A 20889-nucleotide genomic window follows, 5' to 3' on the forward strand; every position below is an offset into this window, starting at 1 on the left:
CTGTCAAAAAACTCTACAAAGAAAATTTACAAACAAACTTAATTCTAAGGTACCTTAAGTACTATTAAACACATATTCAATCAGAATTAGATCCTGAAGTTTCCCCAGAAAAATTACACTTGCAGAGCATGTGATGAATAAAAACATAAAATACCAACCTTATTGAGTTTGACGTGTTCACATACAATGAGCCTGAGAGATTAGCGCAGTTATATCTGTCCTCCTGAAGCTCTGCAATCCAACTGTGGTATGAGGTTTCACAGAGCTGCTAGAGACAGGAGACTACCTGGAGGGAGGGGATTTCCTCACAATCTGGTGAGGAAGGAGAAATGAAAGTAAAAAAGATGTGCCTGTCAGGCCTATTGTATGTGACGGAGGGTTAATGTATTAAAATCTCCATAAAAAAACAGCGACAGTAACACGTTTTGGCATGATGCCTTAACCATGATTAAGGTAGCTTGCCGAAACGCATAGGACCGTAACTGTCACTGTTTTCTTTATGGAGATTTTAATATATCAATGAAAGTCACGTTTTATGGAATCTGGGACGGAGCATCTGCTGTATATTTTTTTCTACTAAAATTTTTCTCAGACACATCACTACCCTGGACTCTTCATAGGGCAGATAAGAGATAATATTCACATTTTTTGATCTATAATTTTTACACCTTGTTTGGAGAATCTAAAAGACGTTGATTTGCTTCCTGTATGCGTAGAATTTTTAAGCCTAAATTATCAACATTCACATATGTTGTTTAGTGTGCACTTAGGGAAAGACTAAAGCTATTTTTAACACTTTTCCAAAGCAAGAAAAATCAATACTTCTATAAAAAGAAATGCATGTCAGTGAGGAAATATGACAAAAACATAACATACATTTCATTTTAGAGCAGCTTTTTTATTTAATTTTCCTTGATATTATTCTACAACACAATTAAAATAATAAGGTCTTAAATCATATTTTTCTAAATAAAGATCTACAGCTAGTATGGATAGAACTATTGCATCTTAACACATAGGTTGTGAGTTTACATCTAACCAGCGAGAAATCTACAAGGAGTTTGCTGGCTTACCTTATGTAAGGGTCTTCCACATTATAAAAAAATTAAATTATGTAATCATCTTCATAAGAGGTGGGTCTAAGGCCTAAGGGCGGCTTTGCACGTTGCAACATCGCACGTGCGATGTCGGTGGGGTCAAATCGAAAGTGACGCACATCCGGCGTCACTTTCGACATCGTAGTGTGTAAATCCTAGATGATACGATTAACGAGCGCAAAAGCGTCGTTATCGTATCATCTGTGTATTCTCTGAAATTTCCATAATGCCGGTGCAGAGACAGGTACGATGTAGTTCCTCGTTCCTGCAGCAGCACATCGCTGTGTGTAAGGCCGCAGGAGCGAGGAACATCTCCTACCTGCCTCCCGGCTGCAATGTGAAGGAAGGAGGTGGGCGGGATGTTTACATCCTGCTCATCTCCGCCCCTCCGCCGCTATTGGCCGCCTGCTGTGTGACGTCGCTATGACGCTGCACGACCCGCCCCCTTAGGAAGGAGGCAGGTCGCCGGCCAGAGCGAAGGTCACAGGGCAGGTGAGTGCGTGTGAAGCTGGCGTAGCGATAATGTTCGCTGCGGCAGCTATCACAAGATATCGTACCTGCGACGGGGGCGGGGACTTTCGCACTCGACATCGCAGCATCGGCTTGCGATGTCGTAATGTGCAAAGCCCGCCTAAGACACATGACATGAAAATCAGAGCGAGTGGAATGCGATAGAACATTGCATTCCACTCGGACCAATATTAGCCTATGTGTCAGCACCCATGAGCGATTATTTTCTCAGCCCTAATCAGACCAAGAAAAAATTTGCAGCATGCTGTAACTGTAATGCGATCCTGGTTTCTCTTGCACCCATTCAAGTCTATGAGGCGAGAGAAAAATTGCATTGCATTCGCAGTACACCGGTGTACTGTGAGTGGAGGGCAAGAACGGCAATAGCTGGCTATGGAGGAGAGAGGGAGATAAAGCCCTCCCTCTCTTCCTCAGCGCCAGCCCTCCCCTCCTCAGTGGCGGCCCAACCCCCGCAGCTAAGGTCTGATTGCACGATTGGACCTCAGTTGCAGTTTAACTTGCACAACACTCGACTCCTGCTGTGCTGCCAGTGTGAGCTGAGTGTCATGCGAAGATCGCAGTAGATCCCCTTGTGGCCCGACCTAAGTGTTGTAATGGTGTGATCCATCTCAGAGAGTGGTGGCCTATCACTCAGGTAAGCCATCACTTTAAAATCAGCAGGTGTCTAACCTATGGGATCCTCAGAACACAGACGCCACCGTGCTGAATCGCGGTCCTGGCGGATGGCCCAATTCACTTGACTTGTGTTGGAAGAAATCAGGAGCTGCAGTGAAGGGAAAGACTGTGGGAGGGCAAAACACCAAATCAACACAGAATGTTGGCTTTAAAAATAAAATTGTGAAAGACATATCCAAACTGTCTGAAAGGAAAGCTGTTTTTATTGTCTACAACTACCAATCACAACAGCTTTCATTTAATGTACCCTGGTTGTGAGACTCACCTGGTGAGGTGGATCCATTAGGCTACCGGTCACGGTGAACACATGGACTGAGGACAATGGCATAGCGATGTGAACCAGGACAACTGGCTATGATGCACAGCAAGCAAGCGGAGCACGGCAGACTGAAGGACAAAGGAGATTGCAAAGATGTTTACAGCATGATGTGAATTGCATAATGCATACTCCCAATTGATATATTGGAACAAGTCCAGAGAAGAGCAACCAAGATGATAGAACGTCTGCAAACAATGTCATATGAAGAGCTTCAAAAAAAACTATGTTTAGTCTGCATTTGAGAAGGGTGAGAGGAGACTTTAGTGGTCTACAGATATCTGAAAGGTAGTCACAGTGCAGAGGGAGCTACCCTATTCTCATTAGCACAGGAAGTACAAGAAGCAATGGGATGAACTAAAGGGAAGGAAATACAGATTAGACATTAGGAAACACTTTTTAACAGTGAGGGCAGTCAGAGAGTGGAACAGTCTACCACGGGAGGTGGTGAGCTCTTCTCTTCAAGCGGAACCTGGATAAACATATAGCTGGGATGATTTAGGAAAGCCTGCACTCGCAGGTGGTTGGACCCGATAGCCCTTGAGGTCCCTTCCAACTCTACTATTCTATGATGTGTTAGCCATGAAAGGTAGTAGTTATAAGATGTAGAAACCACAAGAGAATGCAGAGATGATTGCAATGTAGTGTGAATTGTCTCCCCAAAAAAATAGTTTGTAGTGCTTACAACAAATGATGGGTCAACCAGCAGATCTCAGGAGCCGTATATGCTAGTTGTAGAAATCACAGGGTTTTGATAATTGCAGGTCAAAAAACAGGATGATAGCAAAACTCCAAGACAAATGACAACTGTAGACTAAACTGACTAAATACTCAGACTCCACGTGTCTAAGATATTAAAAGACCTTTTCAGTGAGGTGTGACCAGCAACTATAATAATGTATAATATTTATATAGCACTATTAATTTCACAGTGCAACTCTGTCCCCATCAGGGCTCACAATCTAAAGTCCCAGCAGTATGTTTTTGGAGCGTGGGAGGGAACCAGAGACCCCAAAGGAAATCCACGCAAACACAGGGAGAACATACAAACTCCATGCAGATATTGTCCTTGGTGGGTTTTGAACTCAGGACCCCAGCACTGCATGACTGCAATGCTAACCACTAAACCACTGTGCCACCCAGTGAAACATAGTGTGGAGTAGAGCAAGGGGCTGTGGCCATAGGGGGCAGAAGACAAGTGTTGCCAAGGGCTAACAAAGATTTCACCTTTGGTGAACAGGTACTAATACTTTAGGGAATTGCAGAAATAATATTTCCCCAAATGGGCAGCATGGTGGCTCAGTGGTTAGCACTGCAATCTTGCAGCGCTGGGTTCCTGGGTTCAATTCCCACTAAGGACACCATCTGCAAGGAGTTTGTATGTTCTCCCCGTGTTTGCGTGGGTTTCCCCCAGGTACTCCGCTTTCCTCGCACACTCCAAAAACATAAGGTTAGGGACCTTAGATTGTGAGCCCCAATGGGACAGTGTTGCCAATGTATGTAAAGTGCTATGGAATTAATAGCTCTATATAAATGAATACATTATTATTATTATATAACGATATTATTGGCTCATCCTTTTTTACAAACTGAAGCATTATAAAAAAGAGAATTTAGATTTTGAGTGTGCGTTGGTGTAACCACAAGTCCTCTATTCAGCAACAATAAAGTTCAGTTGTTCTGTGGCTCTGCTGTTGGTTTAGAAAAGCTAATCTAAAGCAAATGTTACGTTAGTAAGAAAAACAAAGACTTTGAAAAGAGATAAGAACCATAAGCGCTCTCTACTTTTCCCGGTTTCTAAGGAAACCCAGAACTAAAAACAGCTCACTTAATAAAGAGGTTATTGTATTATTCATTGTCTTAATATTTGAAGTCAATCTGTGTAAATATATCCATATCTCTGAAAATGAACTATAACAATGTGGTATCTCTATCATGATAAGTTTAGGACTGGCAAAGACCGCAATGGAAATCAAGATTTTATTGACTGTGTCGTTTTCGACAAATATCTTACGTTTATAAAAAGCGATGGCATCTTTCCTTGACTGTATTCTTTGTGATACTTATTCACTGTCTACTGTTTTGTAGATGTAAGAATGACTATTTCCTCAAATTTTTGCTAATATTTCACAATTTTTGCACATTCTACAAAAAAATATAGAGTAACCCCTTTCCACCAAAGGATATAAGAAACAAAAAATTGTATTTGTCATGGTGGTGTAGAATGTATGGTCAGTTGTGTTTAACATCCGACACCCACCTGGAACGGATAAGATAAAAGCTAAATGTTCACTTCCATGGATTCCGGTCTGGTAGTGACCATGGCAAATTTGCAATGAGACAAGGGTGCAGGTACTTATACATACATCATGGTGGTTTGATACTTTCAGCTAATGAAAGGGGTTCATTTGATTGTGATTGTCAGTCTATATAGCAATAAAGGACTAAAACGCAAACAACTTGGGTTGTAAGGGGTTTCCAGAGACTACCTTATTTGCTCTTATTAAATTTACAAATAATGACAGGTCTGGCACAAATTCTTAATATTCTTCTATATTCTTTCCCATGAGACTCAAAATTTAATATGAATTAATAAACTATACTCTCAAGTCCAATACACTATGTACCCAGAATGAAATGAGTAACCCTTTAGAAACCCCACCTTATACATGACATTAGTTTTGCTACTTTATTTTTCCTTCTTCTTACGTTTTCTTTATTGCTGTTTTATACAAACCTATTGACATTAAAGTGGGAAATAAGGCACCACTCACTTCCACGCTGGAGGTTGGAGGTAAGTGGTGCTAATGATATGATGACCCCTTAATAATGAGTGGCGCCAATTATATTATGACCCCTCAATGATACGTGGTCCCAATCATATTACCCGTCATTAATGAGTGGTGCAATGATATTATGACCTCTTAATAATGAGTGGTACCAATGATATTATGACCCCTGAATGAGTAGTGGAGGTAATGATATTATTACCCCTCAATGATTAATGGTACCAATGATATTATGACCCCTCAAGGATGAGTGTTGCCAATGATATTATGACCCCTCAATAATGAGTGGTGCCAATGATATTATGACCCTCAATAATGAGTGGTGTCAGTTATATTATGACGCCTCAATGATGAGTGGTGCCATTGATATTATAACCCCTCAATGATGAATGATGTTAATGCTTTTATGACCCTTCAATGATAAGTGGTGCCAATGATACTATGACCCCTCAATGATGAGTGGTGCCAATATTATGATCCTTCAATGATAAGTGGTGCCAATGATACTATGACCGCTCAATGATGAGTGGTATCAATGATATTATGACCCCAAATACTTGATGAGACGTGCATGATTGACAGGTACCTTGTATGTGTTGTAACCTAATGAATAGGACATGTCCACAATACATGCTGATCAAGCACATGTCACCAACATTGCTAACCTCTGATACAAAAGTGAGTGTCACTGGATACCACCTTTAACCTCTTAATGCAAAATCATATGTATGTATATCAGTGCTTGGGTGAACATGCTCCCTCCACACACAGTAGACGTTATGTTTTGGCATCAGTGTCTAACAACAGCAGCCAGAGCTGAGCTCTGATCACATCTGTTAACCATTTAAGTGCAGTTGTCGATCTCTCACATTTATATTTAAACTAAAAAAAAAAAAAAGGTGGCCCGATTCTAAAGCATCGGGTATTCTAGAATTTATTGTGTAGTTAATGTATGATTTTTGTTATATATATAGATGTTGTTGTGTGTAGTTACCAAGTGTTTGTGTAGGGCGCTGTATATGTTCTGGGTGTTGTCTGCGTGTGGGGGTGTGTGAGAGCGGTGTTTGTGTGTTGCGTTGTGTATGTTGCGTTATTTGTGGAGCGCTGTGTGTCTGCAGCGTTGTGCGTGTGTGATGCTGTGTGTGTTGCGCGGTTTCTCTGGGGGGAGAGGAGTATAATAGGAGGAGTAGTCCTGGGGAGAGAGGAGGATAATAGGAGGAGTAGTCCTGGAGGTGAGGAGTATAATAGGAGGAGTAGTCCTGGGGGGAGGTATGTTTTGTGCAGTGTGTGTGTATTGGAGGAGTAGTCCTGGGGGGAGAGGAGTCTAATAGGAGGAGTAGTCCTGGGGAGAGAGGAGGATAATAGGAGTAGTCCTGGGGTGAGAGGAGTCTAATAGGAGGAGTAGTCCTGGGGGGAGAGGAGTCTAATAGGAGGAGTAGTCCTGGGAGGAGAGGAGTATAATAGGAGGAGTAGTCCTGGAGAGAGAGGAGGATAATAGGAGGAGTAATCCTGGGGAGAGAGGAGGATAATAGGAGGAGTAGTCCTGGGGAGAGAGGAGGATAATAGGAGGAGTAGTCCTGGGGGAGAGGAGTCTAATAGGAGGAGTAGTCCTGGGGAGAGAGGAGGATAATAGGAGGAGTAGTCCTGGGGGAGAGGAGTCTAATAGGAGGAGTAGTCCTGGGGAGAGAGGAGGATAATAGGAGGAGTAGTCCTGGGGGAGAGGAGTCTAATAGGAGGAGTAGTCCTGGGGGAGAGGAGGATAATAGGGGGAGTAGTCCTGGGGGGAGAGGATGATAATAGGAGGAGTAATCCTGGGGAGAGAGGAGGATAATAGGAGGAGTAGTCCTGGGGAGAGAGGAGGATAATAGGAGGAGTAGTCCTGGGGGAGGAGTCTAATAGGAGGAGTAGTCCTGCAACGAGGAGTATAATAGGAATAGTCCTGGGGGGAGGTGTCTAATAGGTGGAGTAGTTCTGGGGGGAGGTGTCTAATAGGTGGAGTAGTCCTTGGGGGAGGTGTCTAATAGGTGTAGTAGTCCTGGGGGGAGGTGTATAATAGGTGGAGTAGTCCTGGGGGGAGGTGTATAGGTGCCCAATGTGTGCGGGGGGCATGGCCAAGCGGGCAAAGTGTGCGGGGGGCGTGGCCGAGCAGGCAACGTGTGCGGAGGTGTGGCCGAGTGGGCAAAATGTGCGGGGGGCGTGGCCGAGCGGGCACAGTGTGCGGGGGCGTGGCCGAGCAGGCAAAGTGTGCGGAGGCGTGGCCGAGCAAGCAAAATGTGCGGGGGGCGTGGCCGAGCGGGCACAGTGTGCGGGGGCGTGGTCGAGCGGGCACAGTGTGCGAGGGGCATGGCCGAGCAGGCACAGTGTGCAGGGGGCGTGGCCGAGCAGGCAAAGTGTGCGGGGGCATGGCCAAGCAGGCACAGTGTGCGGGGGGCCGGGCCAAGCGGCCAATGCGTGCGGGGGCGGGGCCGGGCCGAGCCAAGCCGAACGGCCAATGCGTGCATCGAGAGTTGCCGGGCCGAGCCGAACGGCCAATGCGACGGTTGTCACTGTAATGACGTGATTTTGGAGCAAGACAGACAGACAGACAGACAGAATAAGGTAAATTATATAGCGGATATTGATGTACACAAGCTCTGGTTTTCAGCAGCCCCCCTAGAAGCAATTGCAGGGCAATAATGGATTACCATATCCTGCTGAGTCCTCTGTCAATACCATATTGGTACTCCTATGAACCACAGACTGAGATTTTTGTTATATACTACAATACTGTGGTATGCATTTAAGTAGTATTAATGATCATATGATCACAGGTTCAAGTTCTGTAAAAGGACAAAAATAAGTAAAACTGTAGAAAAAAGTTTTTAATAATATAGAAAAATTAGAAATTCAAAAAGATGGAATCCCTCCCATTCTCTCACGTTAAAAGTAAAGAAATAAAAAAGGAAAACATATCTTATAAAAAGTGAAAGTCTTTCACAATATATTAATTCATTCCATAAATGCTGTATAGAGAAAAAAATCAAATTGGCAGAATTGTTGATTTCACTACAGGTGCATAAAACAATCAACTAAAAAAGTCAACAAAAATGATCAAATTAGTATTAGTAAGACAGACAAATCAGGACACACAAAAAGTCACCCTACACAGCTGCATCACTGAAAAACTAAAGATGTTACAAATCTCGAAAATGGTGACAAACAAAATAAATACTATATTTTTTAAAAGAAAGTTCAGAATTTCTTTTCATTACTTAAAATGAAACCTGTCAGGTCCAATATAAACCAAGAACCACGAGCAGTTCTGGGTGCATATTGCTAATCCCTGCCTAACTGTCCCTGTATCTGGTAGCATAGATAAAGAGATCTTTAGAAAAAGTATTTCTAAATATCCATTATGATATGCTAATGAGTGCAGGGACTAGTCGCAAGGGCGTTATATCCCCCGACTAGTCCGCCATCTTAGCATGTTAATACTTCCACAGGTACGTGCTTACATGCTATTCAGTGTCCATTGCCCAGCATACAGTACCTGTCATCGCTTCAGAACCCCAGGTTTAGGGTCAGTGCACATGATCAGAATACTCCGTACTTGCGGTCATGTGCACTAGACCTCACTGAAGCCAGGACGTGTACACCCGGCTTCATAATGTGCATGACGGGAAGTACTGTGACTTCTGATCATAAGCACTGACCCTAAAGCTGGCGTTCTGATGCAGTGATAACGGACACAGGTACGCGTGGCTTCGCTGATGACGCTGGGCATTAAATGGCATGTTATTATGCCCCTGTGGGATTGCTAGCATGCTTAGAGGGCGGACTAGTCAGGGGAAACTAACACCCTTGTGACTAGTCCCTGGCCTCATTAGCATATCATAAAGGATCTTTAGAATTACTTTTTGTAAAAATCTCTTTACCTATGCTACTAGATTTAGGGACAGTTAGGCAGAGATTAGCAATATGCACCCAGAACTGCTTGTGGTTCTGGGTGCATATTGCACCTGACAGGTTCTATTTAAATAATAAAACATTTTTTTTTGCAAGTTTGCTATTGCTGTTATTATAGAAACCTGGAAAACAGCATTTTTAGGTCATTTTTTTTAAAAAAAAGTAACAAAGTTATGGCTCTTCGAATAAGACGAGGACAAAATGAAAGCATAAAAATGAAAAATCGCCCATTCTGTAAGGAGTCAACCCTAGAGAAGTTAATCAAAAAACATCTGTCGGACTAAGTGGTCAACTTACTTGGCTTTCTGTGAAGGATTGTGTATACGGTAAAGCCCTATTGGAACCCAAGACTCTTACCATTACTTTTCTTGTATTATTTTGAGTGGACTTGGGCTCTCATGTAAAATCTGTAAGATGCACCATGTGCTATTTAGAATAGTCGAGTCTTCTTACATGTCCTAGGTGTGGCTCCCGCCTTTACCCTCCACCCAAAGTTATGAGCCAGTTAGGAAGAGTACTAATGCCTGAACAGGAGCCGCGAGTAACAAGCTGGAGCTGCAGATCACACTGATGTTTTGTGCAATAAACATTTTTTGTCAACCATTCAATAAAAAATGATTAATTCAGACATTGCTTTTCAATCACGCAGAAGAACTCGCACCCAATTAAATCTAGAGTCCCCTTGTCAAATCTGTTTTGAGGTTTTAAAGCCAAGAATATGCGAACACTTTGTTATTCCATCATTCAGTAATTACAACTTCTGCTTAGAGAACAAACCCTGTGACTTTCAATGTGTTATTCTCTGGAGAATCTCACATATCAGAATATCAGCCGCAGAGTATTGCGCTATTTATGTCCTCGCTTTTCTCTTGCATATATTCACAAGTGTCATAGGTGATGAGAAATAAAATCCGTCGCACATAAATATGCTATGTCTAATATAAGACCGTACATTGATGTCTGACCGGTAAAGGTAACATTTACTGTACGGTAAATCCAGCCGATTTTTTATACAAATTTTCCAGATGAAAAAAGCCACTTTCATTAGAGAACCAACATAACTTAGCTGCAGGAAATTTCCCCCTCGCAATTTCTCGTGATCTGCAGGTTTTCAATTATGTGGATTTCAACCCTTGCTATCCAAATGGTAAAAACTGCTGCAAATCTGCAACATTTCCACAAGTAAAAGACAAATAAAAATTGGTGCAGTTTTTAGCACCGCAGATGTTTTTGGCTTTGGATAAATATAACGTGGACATACAGAAGATCACCCAAGGACGTTACATCACGTAGAGTTTACATCAAGCAACAAGTACTCTGATGACTTTGTTGACTTGTCAAATGGCTGGATATTTTTATGTTACACTGACCTTCACATCTGCACCATTGAGCCCCTGACTGGTCTTCCAAGGTCGAGAATATACTCAAAAATAGTAATGTACCCATAATAAAAAAACTCAATAATCATTTTAGGCTAGAGCTCTAGACCAAGGTCAGCAACTGAAGGCAATGACTCTGCAACAAGGAACAACTTACCTTCTATATTGAGTTGTCTGGGCCACAATGGCCAGAGGCCACAAAGGCCAAGTTGACAGATGTTGAATTTTTGTGTGCATTCAGACGACTGTATAAATCGCAACAAGATTGGACCGCAATGTTCTGACTGGCCGCGTGTCTTTCTCATAGGCAAAAAAAAGTTTAATCAGGGCTTTTGATCAGAGTGTAATCAGAGTTTGCTCAGTGTATCAATTTTTATCATCAAAAGCTTCATCAGTTTTTCTCAGAAGAAAAAAAAACAAAACTGATGGAGGTTTATCAAGTTTCCCACATCAAACAGTCCCTAAAAAATTGAAAGCACATGGAGGATGTCTGGGTACTGTACAATTTTTTCATCGACTGATAGAGTTACATTGGCGAGTTTGATTCAAAACTCAGATCAAGATTGTACCTAGCACGATTTAGCATGGAATGATCCTTTCTGCAAAAATTTTTAGATATATGAACAGCTCCTCACAGTTATAGGTATGAGCGCCATCCAATAATAACACGGATAGCATTCATATGAGAAAAACTGACATATGAATGAGGCCTTACACTGATAGACAACTTTTTTAAGTTAACATTCAGTCCTGTTGAGGAGCTTTCTAACCAGGAGGTACTCACAAGGTAAGGGTACATTTTTACTTGCGTTTTGCACGGACGAATGCAATCCGATAAAACAGGGGTGGGGAACCTTTTTTCTGTCGGGGGCCATTTGGAAATTTCTACCAACCTTCGGGGGCCGCACAAAATTATCAATGTTTAAATGACCCTGCTATATTGGGTGAAGCAATTAATTAACTGGGGGCATGGGGCTGGGGGCACAGACACCACACGCGGGGCTGGGGGCACAGACACCACACGCGGGGCTGGGGGCACAGACACCACACGCGGGGCTGGGGGCACAGACACCACACGCGGGGCTGGGGGCACAGACACCACACGCGGGGCTGGGGGCACAGACACCACACGCGGGGCTGGGGGCACAGACACCACTGTGGGGAAGCACAGACACCACTGTGGGGAGGCACAGACACCACTGTGGGGAGGCACAGACATCACTGTGGGGAGGCACAGACATCACTGTGGGGAGGCACAGACATCACTGTGGGGGGCTGCACAGACATCACTGTGGGGGGCTGCACAGACATCACTGTGGGGGGATGCACAGACATCACTGTGGGGGGCTGCACAGACATCACTGTGGGGGGCTGCACAGACATCACTGTGGGGGGCTGCACAGACATCACTGGGGGGCTGCACAGACATCACTGGGGGGGCTGCACAGACATCACTGGGGGGGCTGCACAGACATCACTGGGGGGGCTGCACAGACATCACTGGGGGGGGCTGCACAGACATCACTGGGGGGGCTGCACAGACATCACTGGGGGGGGCTGCACAGACATCACTGGGGGGGCTGCACAGACATCACTGGGGGGGGCTGCACAGACATCACTGGGGGGGGCTGCACAGACATCACTGGGGGGGCTGCACAGACATCACTGAGGGGGGCTGCACAGACATCACTGGGGGGGGCTGCACAGACATCACTGGGGGGGGCTGCACAGACATTACTGGGGGGTCTGCACAGACATCACTGGGGGGGCTGCACAGACATCACGGGGGGGCTGCACAGACATCACGGGGGGGGCTGCACAGACATCACGGGGGGGCTGCACAGACATCACGGGGGGGCTGCACAGACATCACGGGGGGGGCTGCACAGACATCACGGGGGGGGCTGCACAGACATCACGGGGGGGGCTGCACAGACATCACGGGGGGGCTGCACAGACATCACGGGGGGGGCTGCACAGACATCACGGGGGGGCTGCACAGACATCACGGGGGGGGCTTCACAGACATCACGGGGGGGCTGCACAGACATTACGGGGGGGGCTGCACAGACATTACGGGGGGGGCTGCACATACATTACGGGGGGGGGCTGCACAGACATTACGGGGGGGGCTGCACAGACATTACGGGGGGGCTGCACAGACATCACGGGGGGGGGGCTGCACACACGACTGGGGGGGCTGCACACAGGACTGGGGGGGTGCACACAGGATTGGGGGGGGTGCAAACAGGACTACTGGGTGATGGGCTGCACACAGGACATTGGGGGGGCTGCACACAGGACTGGGGGAGGGGTGCACACAGGACATTGGGGGCCACACTGCGCTGAGAGTTTCATGCAACTCTGGGGGAGAAGGTTTACAGAACTGGTGTGGGGAGGCACAAAGCATTGGGCAGGGCACATAGCAGCAGAGGGTCGGCGCTGGACTCACAGCAGCATTGCACTCACATCACCGGAGTGCAGGAGCCGGACACACTGCATCAGAACTTGAAGGAGAAGGCAGGCACTGATCTCCGGAGGGCAGGGGGCGGACACACAAGGCTAGAAACTGTGAGGCTGCTGTGGACCCGCCCACAATTGGCACTGGCCGACGGGAGAACACATTGCAGCACAAACAGCAATGTGTGGATTTAAAGGGCCGGCGGCAGCAAACCGCGGTGACAGCACCAGCACTGCCTCCCCCGGGAATCTGCCCGGGGGCCACATAAAAGGTCATGGCGGGCCGCATGCGGCCCGCGGGCCGGAGGTTCCCCACCCCTGCGATAAAACATCGGACTGCACTAGCTCTTGTGTAAAACTATGGGGAAGTGTCCATCTGCGATTGATTTCTCATGCCATATCAGCCTGAGAAATCAATCGCAGCATTTTGCGTTTAGCAGTGAGTCTCAGCTCACACACCCCCATACAAGTCTATGGGAGAGTGTGAAATTGCACTGCACTCACATGTCATCCAGCTGCAGTGTGATGTACGCAAAGACAGGCAGTGGAGGAGATGTGGATAAAGTGCTCTCTCCCTCATCTTCGCAGTTGTGATACAATCACAAGATTGCATCACAGTCACATGACCCTCGGCTGACGCTTGCAGCTGAGGGTCATTAGCATATCGCTTTCGATGCTCTCACATCAGAAACTATGCGAAAGTGGAACCGTACCCTAATAGTGTAGACTATGGAACCAATTAGTCCTGGACCTTTCACTTTCAAGGGCCTTATGGCTGCTACATAATTTGCTTCTATGCTATATCCAAGCTTGAAACATTCATGGAAAACCAAGATCTCCAATGACAGGCTTGAAGACATACAGAGAAGACAAGACACCCAATTTTTTAAAAATATTTTTAATCATGTACAAATAATTTTAGAAAGTTTCATAAAAAGCCTAACAACTATATGGAAAAGTTAAAAAAATGACACAACCATCAATCTATAATATAAGCCTATTGAAAAAAGTTAACTAAAATGAAAGCTTCCAATTTAAGTTAAAAGGTACAAAACAGTGACAATTTACTCCCCATTACCCTCCACAATGCGGCTAATTTCTAGATCATGTGTCAGGTAGTTTTTCAGATGAATAAGCCAGCAGTAAATGCGGGAATAGCCACTGAAAGAAACAATCCTAGCAGGTGGTGATCTGAGCGAAAATACATCACGGCAAACTGGCTCCTCTCATACAATTGTATAAGCTTTTCATGTTCTATTTAATTGCATTTGAAAACTAGATAAATGCGGCAAGTAAAATGAATGTTTGTTTGTGAGTCAGACACACAATTTGCTCATTACCGGACAATGGACTAAGCAGTATACACGTTACGAGCGGAGCTTTGGCGGCTGTGAGTGACCCCAGAGGTTACGCTTCACAATAAACGAAAAAATACTGAATATTAGAAATTATGTCAGTTGTAGAAGTGATAAAGTACATGGAACGTTGTCGTTCAAAAGTATAACTCGCCCCGCAAAAAATAAGCCCTCATGGGACTATATTGACGTAAAAATAAAAGTTAAAGTTGGAACAAAAAAGAAAAAACGGAAAATCACAAGGTGGTGAAGGGCTTAAGGGTAATGAAGACTGATTTCCTGTACACTGGAGTTCTGCAGCTTGCCACCTAGTTACCAATCATCCTTTGCCATGGCCAGAGATCACTGTAATTGGTCTCTCTAAGGCTAGTTTGACACATCCGGCTTTTCGCTGGTTTTCCGATTCCGGCGCACGCCAGTACAGTGTATACAGTACAGTGGCAGTGCTGTAACTTCCGGGTCACATGCTCCGGTCACATGACAGCATGTGACCGGCACTTGTCGCGCTGCCACTGTACTGTATGCACTGTACTGGCGTGCGCCGGAAGTGGCAAACCGGTGAAAAGCCGGATGTGTGAAACCAGCCTAAGCAGACAGAACAATCACAGTAAGGGTATGTGCCCACGATCAGGACCCTCTGCATCCTGGACCTGCAGGACCACAAGTCTCCTACACAGAAGAACGCAAGAGACCGCAAAGGCTTGTACACATGATCAGGGTTTGGGGCGCTGCAGTCTCTTGCTTGTGTTCCCCCAATGGAGGACACTTGCAACACCGCAGCAAAAAATTTACATGCTTGTGGCTCGAAAAGCTGCACCGCAGGTCAGCTTACGCTGTGGGCCATACACACTCAGTGGGCACGGGATTTCTATAAATTCCATCCACTGTGATTGTACTGTACATCGCAGCGGTTTGGATGCAGCGAAAACACGCTATATCCAAAACGCTGCAAACACTGATCGTGGGCATGGGCCCTAAGAAAGGCCTTTTTATTCAGTTTTCCTGGCTCCATTCTTCTCTGTTATATCACAGAGAAGATCAGATCTGATTGTCATGCAGTGTGTGCCTCAGAGCAAATACCTTGACACCCTACTGTAGCGATTAACCCTATATATGCAACAAAGAATAGCGACAGAGGTATCAAGAAAGTTATCAGAAAGGGGCTCCATTCTTGACCGCATTGGTACCCCAGGATTGCGGGATCCACATGGTTGCCACAGCAAACTGAAGCTAGTGATTACCTTGGGGTGTGCAAGCTACAGAGGCCTGTTAGTTCCTGCCAGTGTATCATGCCAGAAAAGATAAGGTAAAATATTCAAGTCACACAGTGGGACTGAATAAAAAAAAAAAAAAAGTAAAATCAATAAAACCTTTAAAAATGTAATCCCCCCCCCCCAAAAAAATGCAAAAGAAATAAAATCACAAAAAAGTTTGCAACTATGCAAACAAAAACCACACATATACTTAGCACTGCCACATATGGAACAACCCAAGCTATCAAACTGTCACATTATTTATCCCCAATTGTGAATTCCGTAAAAAAAATAGATATTAAACCTGTTAAAAATGTAGGTTTTTTTCACCATAGTAACACAAAAATTAGAATAAAAATTGATGAAAAAGTTGTACAAAAAATGTGTAAATGAAAACTTTTTGTCCAGCAAAAAACAAGGCGCCAAACAGGTATGTTGCTGGAAAAGTAAAAAAAAACTTACAGCACTAAAACTATGTTATTGTGAAAAAAAAGGTCCAAAAGTAGAATAAAAAAAACAACTCTATAAATCTGCTGTGTCTGTAAGAGCAAAGCTGTCTTTTCACTTTTACCATATTATGAATGGTATAAAAAAAATAAAGTAAAAATAATTTGTGAATTTCTGCTTTTATTCAATCTGTGCCAGAAAGAAAAATCAGAATTAAAAAAATGTATGAATCCAAAAATGGTACCAATAAAAACTTCAACTCATCTCAAAAATAACATACCCCCCATTCAGGTCCACCATCTGTCAATGGAAATATAGGCCGGATTCAGACAGGCGTATTTCTCAGTTAGTATGCGGACTGCAATGCACGGACTGACCCCTGATCTCTCTGCTTGGACTTTCAGCCTCATAGAAACACATAAGGTTGTAAGTTCATATTGAACGACCCATGGTCAGTCTAGTCATTACGGTCCATATACTGACCATGAAATACACCTGTTTGAGTCTATCATTAATAGCACCTTAAACGCTTTGAAAAAGCAACATGGCACCCAAAAAACAATCCTGCAAAATCTGTGCTCCCAAATTCAAATGCCTCCGTCCTTCCTTCAGAGCCCTGTACCTAAACCACAGTTAGCATCCGGATGTATGGCAATGGTGTAGCGAAAATTTATGAAGTACATGTCTTCAGAAACACAAGCTAGGTGCAATATGTGGGCACTAAGCTGGAACTTCGGAAGATATGAAATTTTCACTCTACAACATCCACTGTGTACTCATGTCTGGAAAACATCTTTGGGACCAAAATAGTCAGAGAACTTGAATGCAAAGCGGGGTGTAATTTACAAAATAAAGTCCCTTTTGAAGTTTTTCTGCTGTTCTGGCATATTAGAGGTTCTCCTAATGGATTCTGCAAACTATTTCAGGAAAATGTGCATTTCAACAGGCAAATGGTGCTCCATTCTGCTCTGTGCTAAAACTATAGTATTCAACCACATATGGGGTATTTCTATGTTTGGTAGACATTGCATTACTGTCTTTTTGTTTTCGCCTATAAATCTTGTGAGAATGAAAATGTTGAAACTGAAGAGGAATTTTAGTGGAAAAAACTATTTTCCTTTGTCACGGCCCAATCTTACAAAATTCAGTGGAGCACTTGTGAATTCAAAATGCTCACCACACCCCTAAATGATATCTTTCTGTAAATTATTTTCTAAAATGAGGTCACTTGTGGGGGAGGAGAGCTCTGCAAATGTGACATGGCATCCACAATCTATTCCAGTTAAAATTGTGCTCCAACTGTGAAATGATGCTGCTTCCCTTCTGAACCCTGCAGTGTGAACAAACAGTAGTGTTTACGCACTTATGGGATAACCCTGCTTTCAGGAGAAATTCCATAACAAAATGTGAGTTCCCTTTTCTCCCATTACCCTTTGTGAGAAAGGAAAATTTGAGGCAAAAGCAATATTCCAGTTCTTACAACCCAATCTTATAAAATTGTGCTTTCTCAGGCGTTCTCACTCTTTCCTTTCCAGTCTCTACCGTGTGCCAAAACATTAGTTTCCAACCACTTTTTATGCATCACTACATTCTGGAGAAATACGGTAGCTTTGTAAATTTTGGGTTCTATATTCTTATTCCCCTTTATGAAAAAAAAACCTAATTTGTGGCAAAAACAACATTTTACTGTAAAAAACATATTTTATTGTTTCCAGGTCCATTGGAAAATACATAAAATAGCACTGCCATTGAAAAATATATGAAAAAAGGCAGTCAGCTCATCCTGGAAAAAGGACCGCATGGCAAGTAGTGGAGCTAATACAATAGTGAGAAAAACTATACTGGCCTCCAAAAGAAGATAAAATCAATAATGTTTATTTAAATATTCTTAAAATAACAGTAAGTCAGATCAAACAAAGAGGACAAAAAAGACAAGCATCCAATTGCTCATTTCTAGCCATTGTGAAATAAGTCATATTATGGGTGTTGTATGTCCAACCACCTCTGCTTCGCCTAAGGACTATAATGGTTCAAAATGCGTAATGATTGTCTTTTTTGTCTCCTGTAGTTATATGCCCATCATTGTGCCCCATCCTTGTGACCTGTAGTAATGTACCCATTCTTTAGTAATGTCCTCCTACTGATCCCCTTCTTGTCCCCTATTATGCCATTGTTCACATACACACAAAAAAATTCTTCTCACCTGTCCTCCGTTCCCTTGGTGTCTTCTTACTTGCTTCTTGCGAACTGCAGGCACAAAGACCCCTTGATGATCTCGGCCGGTGCAAGGGGCTGCTGCTGCCATCAGCGCTTTATTTACTTCAGTTAAATGATTTACGGCACCGCAAATCATTCAACCAAAGTAAAGCAGCGGCCCCTATGTACCGGCCAAAATCATCGACAGGTCTACGTGCCTGCGGTTCACAAGAATCAGATAAGAGGACACTGAGGGAACTCAAGTATAAGCTGAGAGGAGCTTTTTCAGCATAAAAAAATGTATTGGAAAAGTCGGCTTTACATGAGTATACATGGTAATTAAAACAAAGGTTTTTAGATAGATACTGAATTTCAAAATAGTATCCATAATATCCATCTAAAGTAGGTAAGCACATACATATAATTACATTTTTCTACTTTTTAATAAACTATATTTTTGTTGATAGGTACTTTTAAAGGGCTACATTCTAAAGATAGATGCATGTCGAATTGGTGTGAAATCTACTTATGTGAATCTAACAATGTGACTATGCCATAAATGTAAAACATGGGAATAGCCTTTTAAGGGGAACCTGTCATGTCCCCAAACACTGTTAACCTGCAGATATACGGTTAAGCGGGCTTTACATGCTGTGACATCGCTAGCCGATGCTAGCGATGGCGAGCGTGATAGCACCCGCCCCTATTGTTATGCCGATATTTGGTGATCACTGCCGCAGCGGACATTATCGCTACGGCAGCGTCACACGCACTTACCTGGTCGTCGTCGTCACTGTGACTGCCAAACAATCCCTACCTCAAGGGGGAGGGATGTTCGGCATCACAGCGACGTCAACACGATGTCACTAAGCAGCCGGCCAATCAAAGCAGAGGGGCGGAGATGAGCGGGGGGAACATCCCGCCCACCTCCTTCCTTCCTCATTGCTGGCGTGTGGCAGGTAAGGAGAGGTTCCTCCTTTCTGCGGTGTCACACGTAGCGATGTTTGCTGCCGCAGGGACGAGGATCAACTTCGCCCACGCGACAGCAGCGATATTTGAAAATGGACCCCCCCATGTCAACGAGGAGTGATTTTGGACGTTTTTACAACAATCCAAAATCGCTCCTAGGAGTCACACACAACGAGATCGCTACAGCGGCTGGATGTGCGTCACAAAATCCGTGACCCCAACGAGATCGCTGTAGTGATCTCGTAGCGTGTAAAGCCCGCTTTAGTCTGCAGGTTAATAGCTTTACAATGCTTTTCTGGCTGTGACTGTTTTACTGCAAGCACAGCAACCAGGAGAAAATGAATAAGAATAGAGGTGTCCTGGTTCGGCTCAAGTCACCACTGAGCACACAATGAATGGTGGCTGTAAGCACACTTTGGCTCTTTGACAGCAAGCAGAGTGGGTTGTCAAAGTAGCGGACATGCACACAATATAGTGAGCGGCGCTGTGAGCAGAGAGTGGAGAAACTTTAGGCACAACCCCCATGACGGAAAGCCAGTGGCATTTTCCCCTTGTAGACCCACTTTTTGTAAAATTTACAGGCGGCATTGTGCCGCTAATATCCTGCTGATTAACCCTATATCTGCAGGTTTATAGCGTTTAGGGACGTGACAGGTTCCCTTTACGAGTGGCAGGGTTGTGATGAAGCTTAGCTAAACGACATGGATTGAACACAAGTGATTACCAGGTTCACTGATTATTTTCTGGGTAATCTTTACAGTGTACATTGTATGTCGCATGTTATATAGTGACATTAGTAGGAGGCAGGAGCAAATGTCACGTAATTGCTGCTCTAATTACTTTAGTGCCTCGTACATGACAACGCGGATTTAAACAAAAGAACTGACCTGAATATTTACCTTGTTAAAGTAATTTCCCTTCTGCTCTGAATCATCTCTTCATTTTCCTCCCACAACACTAGATTTGTCACCTTCACTTGTCACCTCTTTGAAATTGAAAAATGAAACCAATTCTTCAGTCTCTTAGATTGACACCAAAGATTTACTTTTGTCCTTCCTGTTGCCCTATTACAGCTGAAAAAATACAAATGTATGTACGAAATGGGCATTTCAAGCAGATGTGATACCGACTAGGTTATATCAATTATTATTATTATTATTTATTTTTATAGCGCCATTTATTCCATGGCACTTTACAGTGAAAGAGGGTATACGTACAACAATCATTAACAGTACATAACAGATTGGTATAGGAGGAGAGGGGACCCTGCCCACGAGAGAAGGTAATGGGTGATAGTACAATAGGTGAGGACAGAGCTGGTTGCGCAGTGGTCTACTGGACTGAGGGCTATTGTGGGTTGTAGGCTTGTTGGAAGAGGTGGGTCTTGAGGTTCCTCTTGAAGCTTTCCACGGTAGGGGAGAGTCTGATGTGCTGAGGTAGAGCGTTCCAGAGTATGGGGGAGGCACGGGAGAAATCT

The 20889-nt window shown here is 44.1% G+C and overlaps 1 protein-coding gene across 4 annotated transcripts in view; it reads right to left on the bottom strand.

Moving 5' to 3' along the window:
- The window catches only part of RAP1GAP2 (RAP1 GTPase activating protein 2), a 1154914-nt gene that overhangs the window by 711537 nt on the left and 422488 nt on the right, over positions 1-20889 (bottom strand). The window contains exon 1 of one of the 4 annotated variants that reach the window (XM_075335288.1): positions 2569-2627. The exons of the other annotated variants lie outside the window; for them this stretch is intronic. The gene's annotated coding sequence lies outside the window, so the exon portion shown is untranslated. Of the gene's footprint in view, positions 1-2568; positions 2628-20889 lie in introns of those variants that run through there. 4 annotated transcript variants of the gene reach the window in all.

The sequence above is a fragment of the Anomaloglossus baeobatrachus genome, chromosome 2 (genome assembly GCF_048569485.1).
Source record: "Anomaloglossus baeobatrachus isolate aAnoBae1 chromosome 2, aAnoBae1.hap1, whole genome shotgun sequence".
Lineage (NCBI taxonomy): Eukaryota > Metazoa > Chordata > Amphibia > Anura > Aromobatidae > Anomaloglossus > Anomaloglossus baeobatrachus.